The sequence below is a fragment of the Oxyura jamaicensis genome, chromosome 2 (assembly GCF_011077185.1).
Source record: "Oxyura jamaicensis isolate SHBP4307 breed ruddy duck chromosome 2, BPBGC_Ojam_1.0, whole genome shotgun sequence".
NCBI lineage: Eukaryota > Metazoa > Chordata > Aves > Anseriformes > Anatidae > Oxyura > Oxyura jamaicensis.
Window position 1 is genome coordinate 24,124,508 of NC_048894.1, and position 26,412 is coordinate 24,150,919.

Genomic DNA, 26,412 nt, shown 5'->3' on the forward strand with positions numbered 1-26,412 from the left:
TTTTTTTTTTTTTTTTTTTTTTTTTTTTAAAAAAAAAAAACACTCGTTATGAGAATTTTCAGCATCTTTGATTCATTTCTTCTCCTCATTTTTGCATATCTTCACAGTCAAAGCAGTTGAATTGGAGGGGTTGTTCACAAAGATTTCATGGGTAGCAACACAATGAGTTTTAATGATAACATCTAAATATTAAGAGTAAGATCCTGGTATTTCATAGTTCCTTCCATGACTTTAATTTCTCTACAGTGTTGATAAAAGGGCAGATTTTTCATTGACGTGAGACTTCATTCAACCATGCCAGCTTCTCATTTAGACTTCAATTAGGGACACTCCTCCAGGGCTTCCCTGAAAGCAAGAAAACATATTCTGACATCCTGATGCTCGAGGACTGCTAAAGAAGAGGCTAATTATTGATTCAGAGTATTCCTAAAGTGCACCAGGTCTCACTGGTAGTAGATGTGCTGCTTTCAGTCCTTCTTTAAAACAGTTTAAAACAACTCAGCGGTCTCTAGGGAACAGATGGCCTCTTTGGCTCCCATAGAAAGTCAAAGCAATTTCAGGACAGCTTATGCTAGTTCACATTTATACTATAAGGTCTACATTTCAACAAAAATCACTAGAGTAGAGTGTAACCAAGCCAGAAGCTCTCCTGTTTTCAACTCCGGCTCTGGGAGTTTTCCAGATAACTGTTATCACCACTCACCCTGCTATAGCAGCTTTCTAGCTCCTTTGCACTGATGCCAGAGAAGGTATCTAAGACACACCTACAGGACAAATGTATCCTCATCCTGAAGGCTGGGGTTACTACAAATGGAGAGTGAAAAGTATTATATTATCTGATTAAGATAAATGTTTACATTGAGGTGGTCACCAATGCCATTAATATCAGTGGAATTAGTGCATGATTGATTTCCTTCTAAAGCTTTCACACAGCTCCTATAAAATGGCCATTTATCTCCATTGGCTATAAATCAAGACTCAGGTCTTGGACCATGACATAAATGTCAATATATGGGTCAAATGGATTCCACCCCTCACTTGCACTTGCTGTATCCAGTAGCTCAAAGTCACCTGCATGGTTCAGCACAGTTACCCTGAGAAAGGCTGAATTCATCTCAGCCTTCTCCAATGCACTAGCCCTCTTTTGCAGATGCAACCAGACTGAAGATGGAGCAGGACAAGACCAGCTCTCCTATGCATGTGCTTCAACTGCAGAAGATTTAAGAGAAAGAATATATTCTTGTTGAGGTGGGGTATGCACATACTGGGATTTCCATCACCTTGAGTAATGTGGGGATAATGTGGGGGTCTATTGCACACCAGTTTCTCTCTATGTGACTGTTACAGTGAGATTCAGATATTGCTCCTGGAGTCTGTAGACTGGTTAAGACCTGGTGAGAGAAATTGTGTTATTGATTGTATATACTGAATGTATTGCTTATCTTTTATCTTTAGATATACCTCATTGCTTTTTATTATTCCTATGTCTGAAATCATGTGGTTGGTAAAGTATCAGTACCTTTTACTTTGCTAAAGTTAATACCAAAGATTTTGAAAATCTCATTTGCCTCAAGAATCAGAAATTAAATATTTTTATGGCCTCTAGAAAATTCTCTCTTTCATTTCAAACATCTTCACTGGCAATATTTTGATCTGATAACTGGATTACAACAATGTTGAAAGATATACTCCCAAGAGAATGTGTAAGGTAATTTCTGTGTAATACAAAATATATCTACCTGAAATGGCACCATATACTCTGGATGATCTCTTCTAAAGTTCCTCTTAAAGTAATATGTTTCAACCAAAGATAGCTGGTTAATAAAAACCAGGAAGCATGTGTTAGTAAAGTGAAACCAAAAAATACTTGTTTGTCTTTCAACTACTAAGTTTGTCCTTCTACCCTACCCTTCTCACAGTGCTCTTCATCCATCCCTGGAAAGTGACTGTGCTCATCCCCTGGGCATCCACAGCCTTGGTGGCCATCCATACATGGGAGGTCTCTGCTGAAGGAGGTCCTGTTTCCCCTGGCTTAGCAACAGGGTTTCCACTCCCTGTGCCTGGGAAAATGTCTTCTGTCTGTGATGCTCGTTCCCACTGTGCCTCAGCATTGATCAAAACTCCTCTTCCTGGCCTCTTATTTTCAGTTTCTTCCCTTTTCATAGCCTCTGAGCAAATGAGGAACTGAGCAGTTGTCTAAAGAGAGCACAAAAAGGGGCATCTGCCTTTGCAGTCACCTCTTACTCTGCACCACTCTGGACGTTTCCCCCGGAATGGTGGTTAAAAAGTAGTGATTATGCCAAGCAGACAGCTGAGGGTTTCAATTTGTCAGAGTATTCTCTGCATTTTTTAGTTCTGCAGTTCCGTGGAGGTTTTCCTAAATGAGCTGTGACTGAGGGAAGTACAAAAATTAACTGCCTCTCTTCAGGATATAAGGTGTAAAATTAAAGCTATCAGAAAGAAGAAACCACGCTTCTAACAGCCAAAGGCTCAACTTCTGTCAGCTCAGTGCTGAGCTCTCCCCACCATTGTCTGCCCTCAGAATTGGATTCCAGTTGCCGTTTTCTGAAGTACCTCATTGACTACAGTTTAAATTTTCCTTGTGTATGATTTGAAAAGCCTGGCTATACTTTCTGTTCACCCCAGCCATATCATTTTCAATGACTCCTTTATTCTGAAATTAATGACAGCATACTTCATGGTCCTGTTGTACAGATCCTAGGAACAAATGACTTCAGACTGCTCTAGTCATCAAGGAGAGATAGGACCTCCACAGGGCAATTCAACTTCCCTATCTTAAACTCCTGTTTTAGGATGGAATAAATCACCATCTGGATGTGCTTGTCTCTTCCCATTGATGGTTAAGGGACCCTAATGACTGGCAGAGAATAAACACCTAACTTCAGAGATGTAAGATGAAGGCCAATGAATCCCATCATAAATAGACAGTTGAATGTTTCACCTAAACTGTGTTACCTGACCAGAAAAGGACTCCAGACAAGCCTTAGTGTCCCCAAACTTTGTCATCAGAGCAAAGCTTATTTTCTTTAAGAACTAATGTAATTGAAACACTGCTTTTTTGGTGCCTTAGAAGAAGAAAGCAAGCAAGAATATCCTAGGGAGAACATTAAATACAATTCAGTAGCTGCCAGTAGGAGGAACCCCAAACTGTATGTATTGACTGCTATGAGGTTTCTTTAACTGTGTGATAGGATTCTATTAGAATTAACTAAAATAATCTTCTGGAACTATTTATGAAATCAACACTAATGAATAAATCGAGAAAATCAAAACTTTAATTTAACATCACAAACTACTAGGCATCCTCCACAAAGTTGCACAAGATTCTGTTCTCTGCCTAGAAGGGGCGAGATGGTGAATGCATCTTGGTACGTTATGAAAGGTGTAATAAGAGAGCCTGAAATGGAGCTGCTGGACAGTAGCACAACTGCTGCTTCTTTATGCTGAAGTAAAAGTCCAAGTTGTGGTAGGGATCTTTTCAAAATTCCCCCAGAAGTGGACTTTTTAGCCACAGAAGAGTAATCTCTCCCACAAAAACATATTTCGTTCCTTTCCATCCACATGATCACAAAAAGCAGCATATTGATCTACAAGCAATTTATAAAGGCAAACACTGAATATTTCAGGACAAGTTCCCAAGAAAATGCAAAAGCAGATAAATAAACCCAGGAAAACAAGTTTTAACCTCTGTATGTAATTAATATGCTTGTGCAGCAATCAGAGTTATTTAAGGATATTCAAAAATTTGAAACTCTCATAGTGAATAAAATAACAGAATAACAGAAACACAAGTCTGGGATGTGCTGTTGTTGTACAGGTTTGATTTCAGCCATAATTATTCAATTCTTCTTTTTGCTGGTTTCAGACTAAAGATTATCCCAAAGAAGTCAGTACAAGTTTTGCTCATTTTGTTCACCAGTTTAGGAAATGGCAAAGTTGAGGGAAGTGGTGATTCAGGGACCAGCAGCTGATATTGCAAGTAAGCTCACTTTCCGTGTTCTGTGCTGCTTAGAAACATGACTTTTATCTTTTCTGGGATGCAGAAGGTTGTATATATATACAGGATGAAGCTGATGACTTACAGACAACAAATGTTGCAGAATAATTAATTTTGAGGAAACCCAGGTGAAGGAAAGTACCTGGAAAGCACACTATTTTAAAGTCACACTTGGCTTTTGGGCTTTTTTAGGTGTTTTACAGAATTAATTTAGTCACTCTTTAAAAACTTAGATAATAAGGTTTTTCAATACTGAGGTTTCCACGCTTTAGTCTCTGACTGTTACGCAAATGTCCTGTGCTGTTATTCCCACTTCATTACCACCTCCAAGGAGAGACCTGCCTTTAGCTGGAGAGGTGATGGTCTAAGGTCAGCAGACAGGAACATCCTTCAGAGGCAAAGCATTTTCCCTGTACAGTCAGTGGTGATAAGTGCAGCAGATGCTCTCTGATAGACAAAACGTGTCCTGTGTTGAGCACTAGAATCAGCCAGGTTAGTCTTTTTTTCTAATGAGAATTTGATGTTTAACTTGCACAGATTGGGCTAAGCACCTGAGATATCACCAAGGAAGTGCAGACTTTGGATACATAAATAAAGCATATTGGATTACCATATAGGATAATTGGCATCTTATGATAATTGGCATCTTATAGGGTAAGTGGAATCATGAATGCCTTTGCCTGCATTATTATTTGCATGTGACCATATTTCCCCAGCTCTACAATTAAAAGTGACTATTGTCAGAAATCATGAAAGAATCCTTCTGTCTGTTTTGGCTTTGGTCCCTGTTGCCCCGCAAAGCAGTGCAGGAGGCAGCAGAGTGATGGCTGTGCCCAGAGCCGCCCTCTGCAACCTGATCCCAAGGAATCTGTTCATCTATCAAAGCAGCACAAAGAGTTAAAGCAACAGGTGTAGTATCAAAGATGACAAGCCTTTCCCACTTTCATCTCTGAGAAAAGCAGCAGCATAATGAAGATAAATAGGAATTTTACAGACAGGTAATCACACGATAACAGATCCCTGTTATTTAATACCACCAGAGCTATTTCAAATAGTGTTAGGACTTGTCTGTGCCCACCAGTATCAAGTTCTGCTAATCAGTGATCTGTAAATGTGCATGGTTCATTAGGGCCCCGAGAACAGCTGTCAGTGTCCGCTCGGGATCAGATTACAGGATATCATTAACTCAGATTCTATATCCGCTCCAAGGCTTTTGTTACAACTAAGTCATAATTCTTTCTTTCTTTTTTCAAACTGTTCTGGAAGCCAGGAGAGCTAAAGACTGACATTTCTGTTTTACCTGCTTCTGTTCAGTATCATTTTAATGTGCATTCAAAAGAAAGCTGTAAATATAATGCTCATTGTAACTAGTGCAATAAAACACAGAATAGTTTCATGCCTCTTGCGCATGCCTGTGCTTAGGCTTTGTAGTTGAACTGTTTTTTATGTGGACCAACTTAAACCTACTTTAATCTCCTAGCACCTGTAAAATATATAAAAAATATATATTAATATATATATATATTTCAGAGTAAGTAGTTTTTCAGTTTACTTTTGTGATTCTTATCTGATAAAATACTACATTGGCTTGGTTGTTATTGCACGCCTAAAGTATAGCTCTGGAAACATAAGGCCAAGCATGCTCCTTCTCATGAACTGTACTCTAATTATAGTAAGGGTGTTTGATTTTAAGTGCTTTCTACTACAATAAGCAATTTAGAGAGCAAATGTAAAAAAAAAAAAAAAAAAAGTTATTTTTTGATACTTTTTTGAAGCAATTTGCTTCTTTCTACCTTTTTCTGCATCAATTCGAAGAGAGATCAAAGAAATCAAGAAAAAGTTGTAGTCTCGATAGAATCATGAGAAGGAATAAAAATCAACTGATACATTACTATCCTAATGTTATTCAATCATCTTGATTGTTATTGTTCCAGGATAGTTAAACGATCACAAATTATATCCATGAATCACTTATTCAAATAAAAATGCTGAAATTCAGTAGTCAGCATTAATAATTATGACAGCAGAAAAAAGAGAAAGGACCCTCAAACAGGCTCATTGCTGTCCATAGCACATGTGAGGTTATAATATCCTATTTTACTTATATTGGCTATTACACAATTACAGATTAGTAGATCTGTAATTAGATACAAGGCTGATCATTCACTACTGTTCTTGTCAGCAGATTTCTTACATTCAGTATGAGTATGACCAAAAAGCTACTTCAGTACATGGAACAGGATTAAGTTCCTAGAACTGACTGTGGAGTGTAAGTAGTATCATTAATTAATTAAGATTAATTAGATTAGTAAAATATTAATACAAACTGTAGACATCTGGATATGTGTTGCTGAAGTTAAGGCTCAAGGGTAAAAAGTGTTTTTGAAAGAAACTTTCCAGACTGTTGCTGAAAATTCAGCCTTTTTAATGGGCCCTGAAAATCAAGACACAGTGTACAGCAAAAATCCTGGTAATATTCTGGATGGAGTGGGTCTGAGGCTGTCAACCTGTATCTAGACACCAAGGGGAATGGCCCAATCCACTCCGGGAGTGGATAAAATATCTTCAACAGAAGATGGACTTGCCCCCTTAACAGAAAACATACCTGTTCCTCCATGTCCCTGAATGCACTCTAATGGAGCGCCCCTTTACAATTAAAAAACAAACAACAACAAAACCAGCCAAATTTATAAATCCACTCAATAAAGCTAAATAGAATGCATATGAGCTATAGGATCAAAGGCTGCCTGAAACAAAAGAATACGACTGGGGAGTTTGAAGGTGTCATTTACAGAACCCAAATGGTCTCCCACTTCTTCTAAGCAGACTTCTCCATAAGGGTGAATTTAGGCTTTTGATAGCTAGACAATGAAATCTTAAAATATTGGCTATATCATTTAGCTTTCTGTAGCCTGGATGCAAAAGTGTTAATGCTCCTGATCTGGCATGAGTGCTTAATAAGGGAAGTGAACAGAATTAAATACAGTTGTGTGTGCTGTGCCCTTAAACCTATGGCTGTGAAAAGGGGTTCACTTTTGCTCTTTATAAATGATGTGCTATGCACATTTTCTTAGCGAAAGACAAGCAAAATAAAACACAGATTTTAAATAATTTCATATTATTTTTGCTTAGAAGAAAAGCATATTTGTCTTTAAAAATGGAAGGCACTGGGGACTGACTGCCTTTGACAGAAACTGCAGTACAGAAATCCTCAGAAGCTGATGTACTGACCTACAGCTGTCGGCCACAGATGCAAAAAGCCCTGTTTTAAGGTTTCTCTGTGAGAGTGCCTTGTACCTGGCTGAAACACCCCTCGGGGCTGCCAGCACCAACTCTTTTGGTCAGGGCAGCAGTGTCCCCAAAACCCAAGGACGTTCCTGGGCTGGAAGGCTGTGGGCAGCAGTCCAGGACCACCAGGGTAGTGGAGATACTGGTTCCAGGGCACCAGTGGTGGGAAAAGAGGGTCCAGGTGGAATGTTTCTGGGCACCTGCCTGCTCCTTCAGATCTTGCTTGGCTCCCTTCTAGCAGGAAATCTGCTCTGGCAAGGTCTTTCTGGAGTTTGCAGTCTGCCATCCCATAATCACAATTTAGATGGAGCAGAAAATTAGTCTGAAACCAATTTATCACTAAAAAAATCTATTAAAGCAAAACAAAACAAAATTGTTAGTGGGCAAATTCATTTAGTTACAATGGCCTACAGGTACTGCAGAGCTGAGAGGCTTGTGGCTTGGGTTCGGATGGATTCCTCCCAGCTGGTGATGTTGCCACAACAATGAGAAACAAATTGTAGGTCATGATGTGTAAAGCACAACTTCCATCCCTGTTGGAAAAGCCCAGCACAGAGCACAGATGACATGCTGGGGCCAGAACTGCAGCCTGTCATACAGTGGTTTGGGAACTTCTACTGAGCTGTGTGAAGGCGTTTGCAAGATTGGGGGGTAAGGAGTGTGGGGGGCAACCAACAGAGGATTCATTTTCAGAAATTTTCAGGAAAAAAAAATATCTCTAAGTATATATCAAGAATGACTGGAGGAAACCCATCTTTAGAGGGTATATGGTTAGTAGCTGTAAAAAAGGTCTATGGCATTTGCATGCTAACCATTAGTGTAAAAGATACCATCAATTTTAAAATTGTACTACTGATACCTACAGGTAAAGCAGAATCCTGGCCATAAAACTGGGTAAACAATAAAAAATAGTATCTGTGACTACTTTACTTATTCATGAATCAACACCTATCACTAAGAAAGCATATTAATAAAAATATAATATCAAACCATCTGGTATTAAACAGTAAGTCTCAAAGAACCAATTTATTGTTATGAATCAAAATACTATGAATGAGATACTGATGCTTTCTGAAAAAAAATAAATAAATCATCATTTAGTTCTGTGCAATGACTACTATTGAAATTCTAGTGAGACCTCAGTTCTCTGCTGCAATGCTAGGAAAGAATTAATGTTGGAATTTGCTGGCAGGACAAATCACAGCAATGTGCTTGATGTATTTTTCAAAAGCATTCATTTTAATATAGAAATCTTTCTATCTGACATAGCATAGTCAGTGAATAGTAATTAAAGATAATCATTCAACTCATTTAGTGTAATTTTTTTTGTTATTCTTTTTCCCAAATGAAAAATAGGGCTGTTGTAAAAAAAGAATGTTGCTACCCCAGCTTTCTTTTGATAAAGCAATAACAAAAGACATAACAAAATGCTGTGATGAAAACAAAGTCACAACTCAGAGCCCTTTCTTACAGTTTTTCTTGCAGCTGTGGTCCAAATTATAGGAGTTTTCCAGACACTTAACTCTGGCTCTAATTTACTGTAAGTAGGTTTACCATGGGCATCTGGAAATATGTGATTTTTCTTTCATCATATTGATTTATATGACTGTAATTATGACTATCATGATGTTTGGGAAAAACACTAGTTCTCCTGTTACCTGCTTAGACTTGTTATGTTGTGCAAAGCCTGTAGGGCCTTTCCCCCAAAAAATCACATCTGGAGAATGCTGACTCCTGTACCGTTGTCCTATCTGCTTCATCCTGGGTGTGTGGGAGCCAAAGCACAGAGGTGTGGGCATCTGTGGATGCCTGTGATGGTGGCAACACACTCAGCCACAGTAAACCTGGTCCAATGAAAGCTTTAGGTGTTTCATCATGAAAATGTAAGCCCCACCACCCTCATGGAGCCACAGCCCAAGAAGAGGATGGCTCCCTCAAGTTGTGCTCAAACTTTGCAATTTTAAGATATGCTGTCTTAAAACAGAGCCAAACCCGAATGCAAATGAGTGAACATATCTATATTTTAGCCTCTGTTGGTAACGTTGAGACCAAAACCCCAAATCCAAACATTGTGTGGCTCTGCAACATTTGAATTCTAGATCCGGATCTGGATCCACATTTTGCATTTTGCATTCATTTCTGAATGACTAGGAACAGTGGTACCCCACTGATCCAACATTCACAGTGATAGTCAGAGATATTACTACATGGCAAAGACAACTCCCCAGTGCTGTTAAATTCCCAAAGAAGGGTTTCAAGCTGCTGCTTTGGAAGTACCCAAGGAAGACTTTCAGATGTCCCAGTCTTTTGCATCAGCTTGCCAGGCAGTTCTTTTCATCATTAAACTCAGCAAGGATTATTAACATAGTAACTGGTTCACCTTCACCTGTGTAAAAGCGTCCTATAAAAATCCCATTGAGTTCTCTAAAGATTCAGAGCAGGAACAATCTCTTCTGCTGTGAACCTGTTCCTTTTATTGTCTTTAAATCAAGAAAGACCATTACGAGGAAAGATTGCTCTGGGGCTATTTGGGGAAACTGGTTCAGAAACTGGGATGCACGCAGAGACCTCACTTGTTACAGAAAGCAGGCCATTCCCCCAGCTAGCAAGCCATTAGGGTTTATTTGGTTGAATTGATATATTTGTGTGGCCAACATGAAAGGGCATAATGTGGGTTAATTTTTAATATGACTTCCTGTGAAAATGAGCTTCATATGGCTTTGCAGTTTGTATAAGTTACGGCTTTGCTGTTTGTATGAGTGTATCTGTTTGTGTATATTTTAACTTTCTAATTTCTGGAATTTGACTCAGGTCTATAAAGTTCCAACAAGCCGTATGAAAATAGCTAGCCACTTGATGTGAAAGATCACATTATTGGCTGTGTTGAAAGAAAAGCACCAGTGAGCAACCTGCCTTTTTTTTTTTTTTTTTTTTTTTTAATAGTATATTTAATTGCTATGCTATTAAAAGCTACTGGTAAGTCATTCAGTTTTAAACCTCAGGAACTGGGAGATGCTGGAGCCCTGTTCAGCAGATGGACTGGCTGTTTGGGCAATGCCCTGGTGTGGACTTTATCACAAGGAGGATGAGCAAAAGACAAGGTCACCGGTGACTTCTGTGCTCTGACATTTTTCTGACTGAGTTGTTCAGCGGTGGTTGTTGATATGTAGTCCAGGTTCCAATAGAGAAATAGCCTTGGGATTGGCACTGTTTGTGTGACTGCTTGGGTTTCTGCAGACCCACGCCTTGTCAAAACAACTTTTCAGGATGTTGCATATTTCAGCCAAGTTCACAATGGGATAAAAGCCTCAGAGATAATTTGTTACCTAAAAAACTGTCTACAAAAGAAAGACCCTGTCAGAGCCCTGACAAAATTTTCAGGCAGGGTGTTTTCATCTTCCTAGATACCAAACAAATGAATACTGTGCATCCTGCATACGCTGCTCCACCCTCCTTTGCTGTTCCCCACATGTGCAAAATACATAAAATAAGTGGAAAGTGGCTGTTTAAAGTGGCTAAGGGCATCCATTAGCTTGCCAAGTATATTTACAGCACATCTAAAGGTTGTTGCTAGGATCAGTAAAATGTTTATTGGCAGAATATGAGGAGAGAATTTTATAAAATGTTTGCTTCTGGACAATAAAAAGGAGAGGGTGATGACTGTACTCTTAAATGTCTGTAATCCAAAAGTTTGCACAGACCCAAATCCCAGCCCATTTATAATGATATATAAATGTCATGCCTTCCATGTCTGAGTAGAAGCCAAGCTAAGGACACATGACATCTGCTCCAGATGAAAGTGATTCGTACTCATAACGTAATTCCACATATATAAAAACTTCCTTAACTTCTTTCTGCAGTTACCAAGGAATTGTCTGGGGCATCTGGGGAGGATTGTCAGGGTAATAGCATTGGCTTGTTAGGAGAGTTTGGAATTAAAATTCCCCTTGTGAAGATGAAGAATAATAGTTCAGTGAGTAATATCTTGCAAAGAATTATCTATTTGGCACACACACAGAGATTTGTGAGATCTTTTCTTATGCTGAAGCAGATATCCCAGGCTTCGTTTCCTGCAACATGCCTGGAAAAATAAAAATAAGTTAAAAAAAAAAAATGTATCTTTATTTTTGCTTGTGTAACAAAAACTACAGCCTTTAAGCATAAGCAGTGCTGCAGTACTGCTCCCTCATGGTCCTCTTCATCAGCCTGGTAACTTCTACTCAACCACATGGAAATCTAGTCAACCTAGTTGTCACTCTGCAGTTCATCATAGCTTGCCACCACTTACTGTAAGGATACGTTCCCTCCCAATGTACAACAGTGCTGGTATCATCACCTGCATATTTTACATTTTTATATTACTACCGTTGTTAAATCTATTCCGTCTTTCCTTTGGCATCCACATATTCTAATCTAGAGTCATGAATTCATAAGGGCTCAACATGCATCTAATAGAGTCAGTCTCTGCCCCGGCAGCATTACTGCATCATCACTTTTCTTACAGGGCAGGATTTTTTCAACAGCTCATGAGAAGTTGTGAACAGAGCCTTAATTAAAACCACATTCAGCAGAAAGGTATCTTACATTATGAGTGAAGGAAAGATCTGGGTAATATTAAGGCGCTGTTAAAATACACAATTAAGTCAAGCTAATTGTTATTACTGGCAACCCCAGTGACAGATGAGCAGTGAAATGCTTGGCTGAACAGGCCTTTGGTCAAACAACTGATGTTGCAGAGCCATTCTGCAGGAGGCTCCTGACCCCCACTGAATGCAGAGATATAATACTGACAGTTTGATAAAAAATGCAATTTGCTTAAGTATTAAAAGCATTGTCCTTCCTCCTGTTCTTACTGAAAAATACTGGCTGTCTGAATTCAGACTTGAGAAGCCCTAATAAGATTTTGTGAATTTGAGGGACAGGAACCACAAAAGCAATCTCTGCCAGTAATTTCCCTTCAGTATCTTTTGTCTAAACTGGACCACAGCCCATTAAACAGACATGCAGTCTTGATTTTACAAATCATTGGAATTAATTTCTACATATTTTTTCAGGAGTCCTAAACTTTCATAAACTTCCAGTGACAGATGCCAAAGCCAGCACAATAATTCTTGCCTTCACACTCCCTGGCTACTCCCTTTTACTTCTGTGCTGCTGCTACATCACTTGTGTCAGTGAAACTGTTTATGGATTCATGCTGTAAACTAGAGTGCTGTAATGATTAAATATATATATATATATATTAAAAAGGAACAAAAGAACCTCTCAATCTGACTTAATTACAGAAGAAGCATATTGTTAACTGCATCCTTATAGGCTGAGGCAATTTAGAAGTGGGAGTGCTCTCTCTGGTGTCTTCCTTTGGCAAGGCTTTCCTGCTTACAGTCTAGAGAACACAAGTATTAAGTGTTGGTGTAAGTAGCATTGTGCCAGTGTTGCTCAGAAAGGAGCTTGTGTATGTGGTGATGGGCACGGTGGAGGAACCTGAATAGAACAGAATATACTGCCAGCTCTCTTTGAAATCACTTTCTTCCCAGTGAGGTTGTTCTGCTTGTGGATTCATGCAGTTGAAAGACATTATCATTTATTTAGGATATCCTAAATTGGAAAGATAAGAGCATTGTCTCTGTGTGGGGCACTCATCTAAAGCTGCAGTTCATTTCTGAGCTGGTGAGCAAACAGGAACAGTTACAGGAGGGAATAAAGATGAACAATGTGGAACAAGACTGATGAGATTCACAGATTAATTGTTCTCTTTTCTAGTCTCCTCCTTTCAATAAAAAAGAAGATATAAGACTGGAAATAAAGTACAAGTTTTTAACAGTTTTGTGCAATTAACTATTGAAACAGCTTGCTGTGGATTCTCCTTCATTTGAAGGCTTTCAAAGAATCAAGATGTCTTTCTAAAACAAATTCCAACAGAGTCAGCCGTGATGGCAGGATTCCCGTGTTGTCTGGGGGGTCAGATGAAATTTTTGTAACAATGCCTCCTGGACTTAGACCCCCAGTAAGATTCACTTTTGTGGCTCTCTGTATGATGAGAAGAGGGTGGGTTTTTATAGTAAAAATGATAATTCAATTTTTGGTGATTCTATACATATATTTCCAGCATATATAACAATATATATAGTTTTAAATGAATGTAGACTCATCAGTATATTCACCATGTATTCAGCTTGTCTTTACTTCTACTGATTAAATTTTTAAGTTTCCAGCACCAAGAATAGAAGGCAGATCCTTGTTCTGAACCTACTAAGATTAAATGTTAGATACAAATAAACATAAAAATAAAGAATCACAGCAAGGTCAATGTATCATCATGTAATATCATAATAATTATAATAACGTATCATGTAAGATGTATCATTTTGATACATCTGTATGGATCAGGTAATGGGACTTTGTCTTGGGCCTACTTCCTACCATTATCTTCTCAGTATGATTTCAAAAGCATTTCTTATTTAGAATTTTTTTCTGGTGTTTAAGCCTAGGCACCTTATGCCATTTTGGACACCTAAGCTTACCTGACAGTTGCATGGGATTACACATAACAGAAAACAAAGAGGAGACGTGCCCTTCCAGAGTGAGAGCCAGATGATAGGTACCTGTGCTTCAATATGCAGTCAATGAGGCAGCAAGTAACTTTCCTGCTGTCTAATATATAAAACAAATTAGTGTTTTTTTTTTTTGTTTGTTTGTTTTTAATTCAAAACCATGTTGATTTAAGAAAGAGAATGAGTATGAGACAAAGACTTCAGATGCCCTGCTCTGGTCTGTCTTCATAAATTTAAGACAGAATTATACTATGTAATCTGAGAATTTATCCCACAACACTTAGTTATTTGAATAACATCTTAGATAGGTAACTGATTTCAAGAGAATTATGTTAAAGTCAGGGCTGCCAGTGAGCCGTCCCACTAGTAATCTAAGCTACTGTTCTGGTCTCTTTTCAGTGTTATTTATGACTGGTTAACTTGACTAACAGATAGCAGTACACAAACCCAGCCATTAAAAGATCAATTCCAGATAAGAGATTATCTTGAAGGTAATAGTGTTTGTGTGCAACATTTTGTCAAAATACCAAGCCAGTCCTGTGGGAGGTTGAAAAATACTTGTCTCCTTTGAGGTCTCAGTTCTGCTCAATGTAACCGGTACAGCAAATATTGTGAGAGGTTGGTATTTAGTTTGAGATAGAATTTTCAGCCCTTACTGCAATTATAATAATTAGAAGGATCAGCCATTGAGCTCTGTTTTCTTTCTGAATATTAATCCTGTTCATTGTCACTTGTAAGCATAGACCAGCATTCTAAATAGGTTAATTAACTGCAATTTTATTTATAGTCATCTTGAGGAAGGGGCATAAGCCTAAACCAATTCCCTGCCTCCACCACCCAAAATCTGAATTCAGACCCATTCTCAACAGGTCCCTGTTTTGATGCATTGGTCTGAAATACCTGGTGCATGAGTCCTGGTCCTCAGGCTTATCTGAAATCCATTTCTGAATTCTGTTTGTTTCTTAGCCTCCCTATTTAGGAAAAAAAAAAAAAAAAAAAAAAAAAAAAAGTTTATCTCTAAAAAATCATTATCTAGCAACAGAACTCAGACAATGAATCAGGCCAGCTGTCACTGTTTGGTCAGAAATTAATAACAAACTTCCAAAAATTGAGAACTGAAAGTTGGAAATTAGATAAAAGGAAGTGGAATAACAATAGTAAGCAGCAGTAGAAAGAGAGGCATATATTTCTTGCAGTGAATAAGTTCTTAATTGAATTCTCCCTCTTTTTAAAAAGGATGTTAGTTCCTTATTCTGTTCTTTTCCCATATTTATTTTTCAATTAATATTTAAATAGATATCTTACAACACATAGGATGACCTATAATGTGCAGTAAGGTTGTACTGGTATTATTTTTGCTCCGTAATTAGGAAAATATATCTGTATACATGAAAATTTCCTCCTTTCGAGCAATATTGTCCAAGAGAACATTAAAATGAAGGCTTTAGTCTTTTTGTGTTGAGGGCAAAACCCATAAGTCAGTGCTTACAACATGTCTCTTGGAAATTTTGTTATAATTTCCCCTCTGTTCACAAAAAAAAAAAAAAAAAAAAAAAAAAAAAAAAAAAAAAAATAAAGGACCACTAGTATTGTAAAGCACTCCCTTCCAGAGAAAAGGATCTCATGTCACTCAGTTGCAGTGCCATCCTCAGGTGAATTATCTATTTTAAAGGTTAAAGGAAATGTTTAGATAATTGTATATATTTCCCTTGTTTCCTTTTGAGCTGTGCCCAGCAGGTATACTAATGTTGCTTACACAGATCGCTGTGTCTGCAGTGTGAAAGCATGATCTTCTGATCATGTGCGTCCAAAATGAAGAGTTACATAAATCTCCCCACCTGTCTTCTCTGGGTACAGAAACATTGAGAAGACTTACACCCAAAGAAAAGGAGAGAAAACATTACTTAGCACTGGATAGAAATATGAAGGAATCTGATAGTAACCATATAACCACCCAGAAATTCTCTGTACAAGAAATAAGAATTATTTGCCTTGAAACACTTGAATGAGATTCTTTAAATTTAGCTATCTATCACCTAGGTGACTAATGTAAATTTTCATCAGAATTCCTTGATAAGCAATGGAGAAAGATAGACTCTTTCACAATACACGTCATTCAAATTCATTATAGGTGTTTAGAGTAGGTGGGATGAATAACACTCTGAAGATGTGTATCTCCATATAGGCTCCATCCAAAGAAACTAGATAATTTGCTTAGACTAGACACCTAAATTGTAGATAACTAAAATTAGGAGAGTTGGGTCTTGCCTTAGGTGCCTGGCTGAAGAGAGAATATTTCTCAAGTTACTTACAAAATGAATGCCATGGTGCCTGGGAAGGCTTCTGGCAGGCAGGGCCTTCCTGGGCTCCATAAACTCACAACCTCAGTCAGACCCAAGTTAACCCAAGTATCTCCATGGTATGCTCCCAGATTCTGTGCATTTAGGGGAAGAGGACTTGCCAGCAGAAGCAGCAATGAACCTCCAGTGTCTACATGCCAGTTCACGGCACAGAACAGAGCTCTCCCAGAGCCCGAGAGGTGTCACAACACCACCTTTTCCAAATTTCAGAGGGTCCCATTAATGGAAAAACAGTGCTAGCTCAGCACAGTACCATTTTGATTTGGGCAAGTTTTACTGAGTGGGTTTCTGTCTCAAGCTAGACCCAAAATAAGCTTAGCAGTGCTGAGCCAGAGGGACAACTCCAGTGTCTCTGCTTTCAGGCTATGATTAATCCATTGTGCAGATAAATGACCCACAGAGGACAGTAATTGTTGACTGCATCTTCTGCTTTCCAAATCTGTCACTGAGTCCTAAGTGTCTTAATGCTGAGGACCCAAAACCTAAGGCTGTGAGAGTATTTTTTTGTTGTTGAAAGGGATCCGTCTTGCAGCATTGACTACAGTAGCTTTTCATGGGAAAACATGCAGGATTACTGAGGGTCTGGTCTCACTTGACAGCTCAGACATTTATTGATTTGTTTTCATTTGCCTGAGAGGCGGTTACAGCTTGTGAGTAGGAAGTGATGGTAACGATGCTTACCAGGTCCATCCATCTCTCTGGGAACTGGATGAGAAGGCCTGCCTTACTGGCAAAAAGCTTTTGTGCCAGCACTGCTAATTACCTGGTCACCAGAAAAATAAATAAATAAATAAATAAAATAATAATAATAAAAAAAAACTTATGTGTCTTTGTTCACATTGCCCTTGGCTGGTGCTTGATAACAATGAACCTTCTCATTCCATAGATTCATAGGACACCTCCTGTCCCTTATGGGGACCTTGTTTTCAAATGCCAGGCTTGAGATATTTGGGCTGAGATCTGCCTTGCCATATATTAACATCAGACCCGAGATTTTCTATAAATCTTGGTCACTGTCCCTGACCCATTTTCATGAATAAGAGTGGGAGAAAGATTCTCAGCCATGCCAAAAACAATTCTGCCAAGCTTTTATTTAGGATAGCCTCATTCTCCCACACTTTACCAAGAGGACTTGAAACTGGGCCTAGTGAAGACTGCCTTTCCATGAAGAGCATATGGCAACAGGACCAGCTCTATGAGAAGGAGCTGAAGGAGACTGAGAAAGACATGTATTTAGGCAATAGATCCAGAGGAGAGGGAACATGGTGCCTGTGACACTGGGAGCACTGCTCATTCCAGTGCAGTGGAAGAGAGCCATCCTGGGGATGCCTTCAGCAACCCTTTGCAAAATGCTTCAGCCAGTTGCTTCATTTCCCCCTCCTTCAGCACCGTGCAGGCGATCAGGACCTGCTTTTTTATGTTCCTCACAGCCCCCACAAAGAGGAAAAGAGCTGTCATACCATGGTCATCTGCCTGGCAGGCAGGGCCCAGGCTATCCAATTTGTATGCTGAGATGGGACATGGGCTGGAAGGTGGGGAGCAGGAATTCACACATCTTTTAGGGTCACTGTTAGGCATTAATGTGCTTTCCCAGGAGCAGTACAGACAAGGAGTTAATGAAAGCAGATTTCCCAACATATCTGGAGGGGGAGTTTCAGACAGACTCATGCAGAGGTCCAATGTGAAAACAGGAAAAAAAGAAATATCTCCACAAAATATTTTGAAAACTTTCTTTTGATTTTCTTTTCTCACCATTAGTAGCACTCCTAATAAATCATATAGGTGTAATGAAAGTCTCTGATAATGGGATGGCTCAGTCTTATTTTTCCAAACTTCATTTTAACAACATTCATGAAAATCATACACAGAATCAAAGTGAAAGGACTGTTTTAAGACTGCAATGTCAATAATTCAGTATGACTATTAGAGCTGCTAGTGCAAGCTTAATCCAGTATCTGTGGTGTGTGTTCATTATGATAACCTTTAACTATACAGTCAGGGATTATAGTGACTGTGTTTCTGCAACACTGCTGGAAATTTGCTGGTGTAATGTCAGAAACGAAGTCTGGATTTTTTTTTCACAATCCAGGAGGTCTTGGTGTGCCTCTTCCATGGGTTAGAGAAAAGGAGGGACCTTCAGAAAGATGCCCTCTCCATGTGCCATCACTGTCATGCTTCATCCAGCCCTGCTCAGCACTGACATACTCATTACAGCTGAGATGTGGATCTGGGCTTAGAGGAAGATAGCGATCTGTATTTTGTATGTGAGAGAATATTCTGATTAATGTAGGGAGTCTCAAGGGAGAAAGAAGGAGGATTTTCAGCTTATCAGGAGATAAGGAAGCTTGTGAACGTTATGAAATGCTAAAACTTTCCTCCTTTTCCAGAGGAATTTTGGCAGTGTAAATCAAGTACACGGTTTACAATGTCATGGTAGCTTCCTAGAAGCAAGAAAGTCAAGGGAAAAAAAAATCTAGATTTCCTGCCTGTATTTTCTTTCTTTCTTTTTTTTTGTTTTTGTTTTTGTTTTGTTTCATTATATCACATTCATATAAAATACTCTTGCAGAATTCACAATTCTGTTTGCAAGGGATACAGTACATGCTGAGTATTTGCTGCAAAGTCAGCCTGTGCTGACTCAAGCCTTGTGAAGGATATACATTATAGTCAGTGAAGCCAAAAAAAAGAGGGAATCTTAAATTTTATCTGAAAGTCTTAGGATAACAGTTTGTATTAGAGGACATAATTAACTGGTTCTGAGCTAAGCTCCAATTAAAGTGACTAAATTTTAGGAGGGTCTATATTTTTCTACAACTGCTGTTTAAAAAAAATAAAAAATAAAAATGATTTTGTTGTATTTCTTCAACCAAAATAGGATTTCACCTTTTCTAGAGTTCATGAATAACTCTGACTGAATATTTATTCATATAAAAGTATATATCTTATTTTTAACATAAACATTGTTACATATCTAGCTGCCAGAAGAGTTAGTGAGGAGGTACAGACCGACATGCTCTAAGTATGTTCCTTTTCTACCCAACTAATTCATCTAATCTTGATTGTATTTGCAAATGCCTTGCCCAGTTTCCAAGGGAGGAAAAGATTAGACTAGAACAGCTGGTGCCCATCTCAGTATGCATAAGAAGGATGCAAAAACTGAGAAGCAACCAGAAAATGGTGATGCTCCCTCCTCACTTGAACATGTGGTTACTGGTTATTAGTCGGGTGCCTGGAGCCCCGGGAGTTTAAGAATCCATTCTGCTTTGGAGGATCACCTAGCAACAGTGTCTGGGAAACCTCTGCTCTGAGCGACTTTTTTTACTTTATGTTTTCAAATACAAGGCAAGTGGGCAAACCTCACATGAAATCAAAATCTAAGCAAATCAACATTAAGCATCCAGCTATCATAATAATAGCAGTCATAAAAATAGGCTGTCTTAGACTCCTCAAATTATACGGAAAAATGATATTCTCCAAACATTTGTGCAATGTCAGTCTCCCTTAAAAGTTCACTGGAACTCAGTGTTTCAGGCAACATGAAATCAGATTTGATTTAATATACGGACAGCAAAAGTCCTGCAAGCCATATTCCATATTCTAGACTAATACTGGTATGGGAAGCATAATTCTACAGAAATAGGGGGTTAGTGCAAATCAATAAAATGCAATTATTTGAAATGGAATTTGTCCAGAATATCTGAACAACTTCTACTAAAAACCTAATGTTACTATTTAGATACCTAGTCCCAAAAAATACTGCAGGAAGGTTTTGGGGTTTGTGCTTTTTTTCCCCCATCACTCATTCTAAAAGCCATTGGATTATTTCCAGAAATGTCTTATATAGACTTAATTTCAAAAACGGATCAGAGCCTTCCCACTAGGTCCACTAGGTCATGGTCTTGTAGGCGGCCAGAGGAATGACAGTCTGTAACTATCACATCGGGATTTGCATGTGAGCTTGACAAGGGAGTATAGAACAAACATTTAGTGCATTTTTCAGTTCTCAAGACTTTAATCGTGGGTCTGTGAGAAAAGTAGGGCATATACTGTGGAAGTCTCACCATTATCCTGTGGGGACAAAATGTATAACAGTGTGTTTTGACTTGGTATGCCTGTAGGAATTTCTGCATACTCTCTATTCCTTTTTCTCTTTCACACACATAGGGAATATTTGTTCTTCAAATAACCTGATGTATTAGAGAGCTTTTAAAACTAATGTGAGTCAAAGAAGCTCTGACTTTTTTTTTTTTTTTTTTTTTTTTTTCTGTATGTTATATATGGACTGCCATATCATCATATGGAATTACTCAATTAAGTGTGGTAATGATAGCACATTGGCATATAAAAAACCCAGGTGAATAAAGAGATGCTCTGAAGTGCAGAAATATTTGGAATAAGCTAAGGAAGAACAAGAAACTTCTAAGTATGTGTTTCTGAGAATGAGAGCAGAGGAGTTACCCAACTCAGAAAAATCCCCAGTTCAAACCCACTCTCTAATAAACTCCAAACACAACAGGATGTAAAGTGCTTGCTGCCATTGATTCAAGTGAAATCAGGTGTTAGTTATAGTTTCCATCTCACCAAGGAGAAGTTAATGGTCAGTCAGAGGAATGTGAGAAAACATATGGAAGTCTAGAACATCAATCTTCGAAATAGGGGACAGATGGAGCACAATAAAGTCAGTCTTTACATTTACTCTTTGATTGTGATGGTTGGGCATGCTTGTTCTAGTAAAGACAGAGTGAGGAGGCCTCACCTGGTTCATGAAAGAGACAGCATTTTGGCCTTCCTTTTATGAACTGTGCAGCCAACCATGGTTAATAGCAATATCACAGTGATGTCTAGAACCTCTTACAAACCATCAACTTCTACCAGAATGTCTACAGGCTGTATAATACCCTCTCCCCTAAAGCAAACTTCAAGTGACAAGTTACACAAAGATGGGGAAAATTGGAATAGTTACCATTAACTGAACACACAGGAAACAAAGGCAAGAAATTAAAAAAATGTTTCAAGTGTAAGATTCACCTCATCCACCCCTGCATTTCTGTCATGGTGGTGAGAAATATATGTTTTTGTAACATCTCTTCTGTAATAGGCACTTACTTTTGACTGAAATCAATTGTGTCTAAAAGTGGTTATTTTTCTGTTCTAATTACGAAAGAAGACAAGGTATTCTCAGGTATTCTCAGGTATTCTCAGGTATTATAAATTTGCATATAATATATATTATATGTATATGATATTACCTGTACAAAATATATGTATTGTAGGTATGTGGTCACTTTCTTGCATTATTCTGGGTTGATTTAAAGTATCTAAATGAATCTTTAGAGATACCTAAGGCCAAAGCTATCTGAGATACCTGAACACCTATTTGCCTCTTTAGTCTCTTTAAACATGTATGTGTATATATGTGTGTATAAATGTATTTTTGTTTTTACACTTCACAAAGCTAATTTAGTCAGCTCCTGGCTCAGCTGGTTTCTGAGGTACCCTTATCCAGCCTCCTAGCTTTCTTTATTATTTGCAATAGGTGGGCACCCAACTCATGACTGAGGATGCCAGTAGGCTATAAGGCAACCAGGGATTAGGTGTCATGCCACTTCACACTGCAGCATTTCATCAGCTTTCATGGTCTTAGTTACCAGCAGAGAGGACTGGTAATTTCTGCAGGGACCTGGAGATGCATCAGAGCAGACGCTGCTCACTATGTGGCCATGAACAGTGCCTGGGATCAGCTGAAAGTGTGCAGCCCAGATCCATAACCATAAGACTCACCTTCCCACATTTCATAAACATCTCCAGTTTCTCATCTGATGTCTTTAGAAATACATCCATAGGAATCTCACAAGGTTTAAAGAAACAGCTTTATTTTGCATCCAGTTTTCTTTTTCATTTTTCCCTGCTAGTACCACTGTTAGTACATGCTGAGAATGCCATTCAGATGTTTCTATCTGGTCTAGCAAAAGTGACATGTTTCTTTCATTTGGAATCAACTATGCATCCTATAAATGCTATCACTTTTCTTTTTCACCTTGTGTCTTTGTACCTTATTACAATACAAAACATGATGGCCTCATCCATGCTGCTGAACAATACCTGAACCATCTAGGTTCAGGGTCCATCAAGGTTCCTAGGTCCATCTAGGAACCATCCAGAATCATCTAGGTTGGAAGAGACATCCAAGAGCACCTAGTCCAACCTCTAACCTAACACTAACCAGTCCTCCACTAAACCATATCATTAAGCTCTACATCTAAATGTCTTTTAAAGACCTCCAGGGACGGTGACTCAACCACTTCCCTGGGCAGCCCATTCCAACGCCTAGCAACCCTTTCAGTAAAGAAGTTCTTCTTAATATCCAACCTAAACCTTCCCTGGTGCAACTTTAGCCCATTCCCCCTCGTCCTGTCACCAGGCACGTGGGAGAATGTGGGATGTGGGAGAATGTGGGACGTGTGAATGCACGTGGGACCAACCCCCACCTCACTACAGCCTCCTTTAAGGTACCTGTAGAGAGTGATAAGGTCTCCCCTGAGGCTCCTCTTCTCCAGGCTGAACAAGCCCAGCTCCCTCAGCCACTCCTTGTAAGACTTGTTCTCCAGACCCCTCACCAGCTTCGTTGCCCTTCTCTGGACTTGCTCAAGCACCTCCATGTCCTTCTTGTAGTGAAGGGCCTAAAACTGAACACAGTACTCAAGATGCGGCCTCACCAGAGCTGAGTACAGGGGGACAATCACTAGTACAGGGGGACAATCACAATTTTGCTCTGATACACCTAAAGCATGGTGCTGGAGTACAGGGGTATTGGAAGATGGACTGATCCTTTCTCTTGCTATACATTTCTTTCCTCTCTGAGATGGGGTGATCATCTTTGCACTACTCCATTTTCCATTCACCAAGAGGAGAGGTAACTATCTGATAGCAATTTCTTTCCCTACTCTATTTGGTACCACTCTGGTTCAAGAAACTCCCTTCCCCACATGTACATCAGAGACCTTCATCTGATCCTGAGGTTAATAAGTGAGGTGGGTACAGAAGGAATGCTGGGTTATGCCTAAAATATTTTATTTTCCCTCAGCTTTTGACTCTTGTGTCACTAGGGATCATGTGACAAAAATACAGTTTCTATAAACACACCATTTTCCACAATAACACTTGGCTTCTGCTTTCTTGGTCCAAAAATCACAAAGCTGTGTTTATTTTAACATCTCCAGAATGTAAACCAATTAAAAAAATAAGAAGATAAAGAGGATGTGCCACCAGCTACATAGAGTAATAAATATCCATTGACACTAGAAGGCTTTTTGCAGGATGCCATGAGGAGTTCAGTCTCACTAGGCTGGATTACAAAACAGTAACTCCTTTAAGCTAAAAGAAGAGAAAATTATTATCCTATATTTGCATGGAGCATTTCTCTCAGCTGCATCCATCTCTTTCAGTACCTCACTTTGTCAGCATCCCATGCCATGGGAACTGTTGCTTTTCAGGGTCTGCCAGAGGAGCAAAGCCTGTCGGAAGATAGAGACAAACACAGGTTAGGGCCCCTGTTTTTTTTTTTTTTTTTTTTTTTTTTTTTTTTTTTTTAATGCCACAAATTCACTGACAGAAACCATGGAACCATGGATGCATATCTAGCATGTATCTACCACAGGATGTGTTCATCTATTATCACTTGAAATTCTCTGCTGATTATCCTTCAGGGGCAAAGAGAATTAGAGGTGATAAAATCCCGTGTTTCTGCTGTATCATTCTTGAAGGACCACAAAGGCATTCACATGCATTAATTAAGCTTCCCGGCGGAGCTGTGTGTAGCTGAGTAGAATGCAGTGTGAAGAGATTAAAGGTCCTGTTTTCAAACATGGGCCATCAAATACAAGCAAGTAATTTTATGCATCTGTATTTGAAAGCATTTTCTTGAGACCTTTGCCAGTCCATGGAATGATGCTACAGCTGCCCCTGCAACACACATCAGCAATGCTGCTTCTGAGACATGACACAAAAACACTCCTCCCCTCTTAGAAAACTTATTCCAAATCATTAAGAAGTGCATTAGTAATTGTAAATTCACCTTGAGAATAATATGTTTCGGACCAACATTTTGGGAAGGTTTGTTTCAAGGTTCAGAGGAATGTGCCAGTGCTTGCTTTGGGAGCTCATTCCTTCTCTCTTTTTGGCTAGAGAGGATTTTTTTCTTAAGCAACACAGTCTTCAGACAGGGGGTTATGGGGTTAGTGAATCCCAACCAAAGGAATGTGCTCATCCTGTTGGTTAAATCCTTTTGGCAAGATCATTCGCCATTCAGTGTAAAGCACCCAAGACCATGTTTCAGGAGGACAGGGTTTGCTGAGCTGGTGTGCTTTTGTAGATGGGAGGAAAGATGACACTTAACAGATAGCGAGTGCTTCATATGCAGCCTGTCCTGAAAGGTCTCATTGATTTTACAAATTTCTACATCAAACTGGCAACTGCAAAAACAATGTGACAAACCTGTTCCTCATTGTTTTTATTTTTTTGTTTGTTTTGTTTTTTTCTTCCCATGGTTACAGTGATTTAATTCCATATGAAACTCAGTTAAACAGGTTGCATAACATTTGGCTCCTTGTCTTGAAGTCTGTAGATGTTACACTAGTTTTTATGTGATTAATTTCTGCTCTTTCACTAGCATTTAAAAACAAATATGTAACAGCCTGGATTACCCAAAGGTAAAAAAGAGGCTCATTTTTCCACATTAAAAGCAATTGTTCCTTGTTTCCCATTTAAGGGCCTACTTTCTGGTTCAGTTCCCTCCACCTCATGGAATTATAAGCTTTTAGAATGAAAGAAGTTTCTGACTCTAATTAATATGTTTGTATTTGTAAATGAATTGTTACAGAAACTAAAGTTAAAACCGATGGATGCCTTTCCACTTTCCACCACTACCAATAAAATGGAAAAAAAAAAAAAAAAAAAAAAGGAAAAATGGTCTGTTGCCTGTTGCCTAGAAAAGTTCCTGAAGACTAATGCTACTGCAAATGAATTTTCTGAAATCTCCTCTCTTTATGTCTAGAAATTCAGAAGGTTTTCAATATTTTCTAGGCATTTCTAGAGCTACCAGTGTTATCTGTGCCTTTCAAGGCAGACACTACTAAGCAAGCTGACTGGAAATCACAGACCTGTTCATGAGTGATATTTGTCCGCCAATATGGCAAGTACCAGAAACTATGTGAGCATGGCTGACATTTTATACATACCTATGTGTGTATGTGTGTGTGTGTATACACATCATGAGTCCTCCTCATCCTAAAAGACTATGACCCAATGTGTGTACCACATGCTACACAGAAACACACTGCTATCCCAGAAACTCTATGTAGCAGCAAAGCTGCCCTGGTGAAAAGAAGGTAAATTGTCATTGCTGAGGGAATTCAATGGGAATTGCATTTGATTGCAAGGTCTGGCTTTTAATGGGATAAACTTCTGGTTTTGTGACTGATTTGCATGGGCAGCATAGGCAAGACACTTTACTCTCCTTTGCCAGTGCTTTGGCAGCTGCTGTATTGGTCCAGCATGGAAATGGATCTTTGACTGACACAGATATGGCAGCCCAAGGCTCAGGTTAGACCATTAAACTTAAAACCATCCTCTTTATACTCAGGATTTCCTGGGTGGAAATACATGCACAGCAGTTTCGGTACTTCCAGGAACATCTGGGCAGAAATGCTGTGGTACTGGCATGGAGCAACGGTACCCCACACATACAGCAAACCCCAAGGCACTGGTGATTGTGCACAGATTCCCAGCAGCAGTACTGGTGGTGCACAGCACACCCAGCACTGTCTGACCCAGCGCTTGCTGCTCACACTGGTGTGTCCTGAATGTCTGACTGCAGAAGCACGGCCAGAGCTGCTCCCGTAACCAGCTGCGCCTGAGGGCTGCAAAGCATCCACCCATAAAGTCCAGACAAAGGTAGAAAATCCTAAAAATCTGCTCAGGCAGGATTTTCATTTAGATAAAGAAGACCTATCCAGAAGAATTTAGGTTTGCAGTCACTTTAGGGAAAATTGTGCTTTTACTAATACAGCCTATTTCATTTGAAGGGTAAAAGGATTTTATAATGCCAGTACAAAGCAGTTCTGCTTGTCCAACTGTATCTGTACTAAGTGTACTTCACTCCCATAATGTATAGGAACTCATATACCAGAATTCC

At 39.0% G+C, this 26,412-nt stretch overlaps 1 long non-coding RNA gene across 1 annotated transcript in view; it reads left to right on the forward strand.

The window, feature by feature from the left end:
* The window catches only part of LOC118162964, a 90,312-nt gene extending 64,887 nt beyond the window's left edge, over positions 1 to 25,425 (forward strand). Inside the window, exons 2-3 of the long non-coding RNA XR_004748744.1 lie at positions 1,151 to 1,248; positions 25,302 to 25,425. This is a non-coding gene — a long non-coding RNA (uncharacterized LOC118162964). The remainder of the gene's footprint in view (positions 1 to 1,150; positions 1,249 to 25,301) is intronic.
* Positions 25,426 to 26,412: the final 987 nt, after the last annotated feature.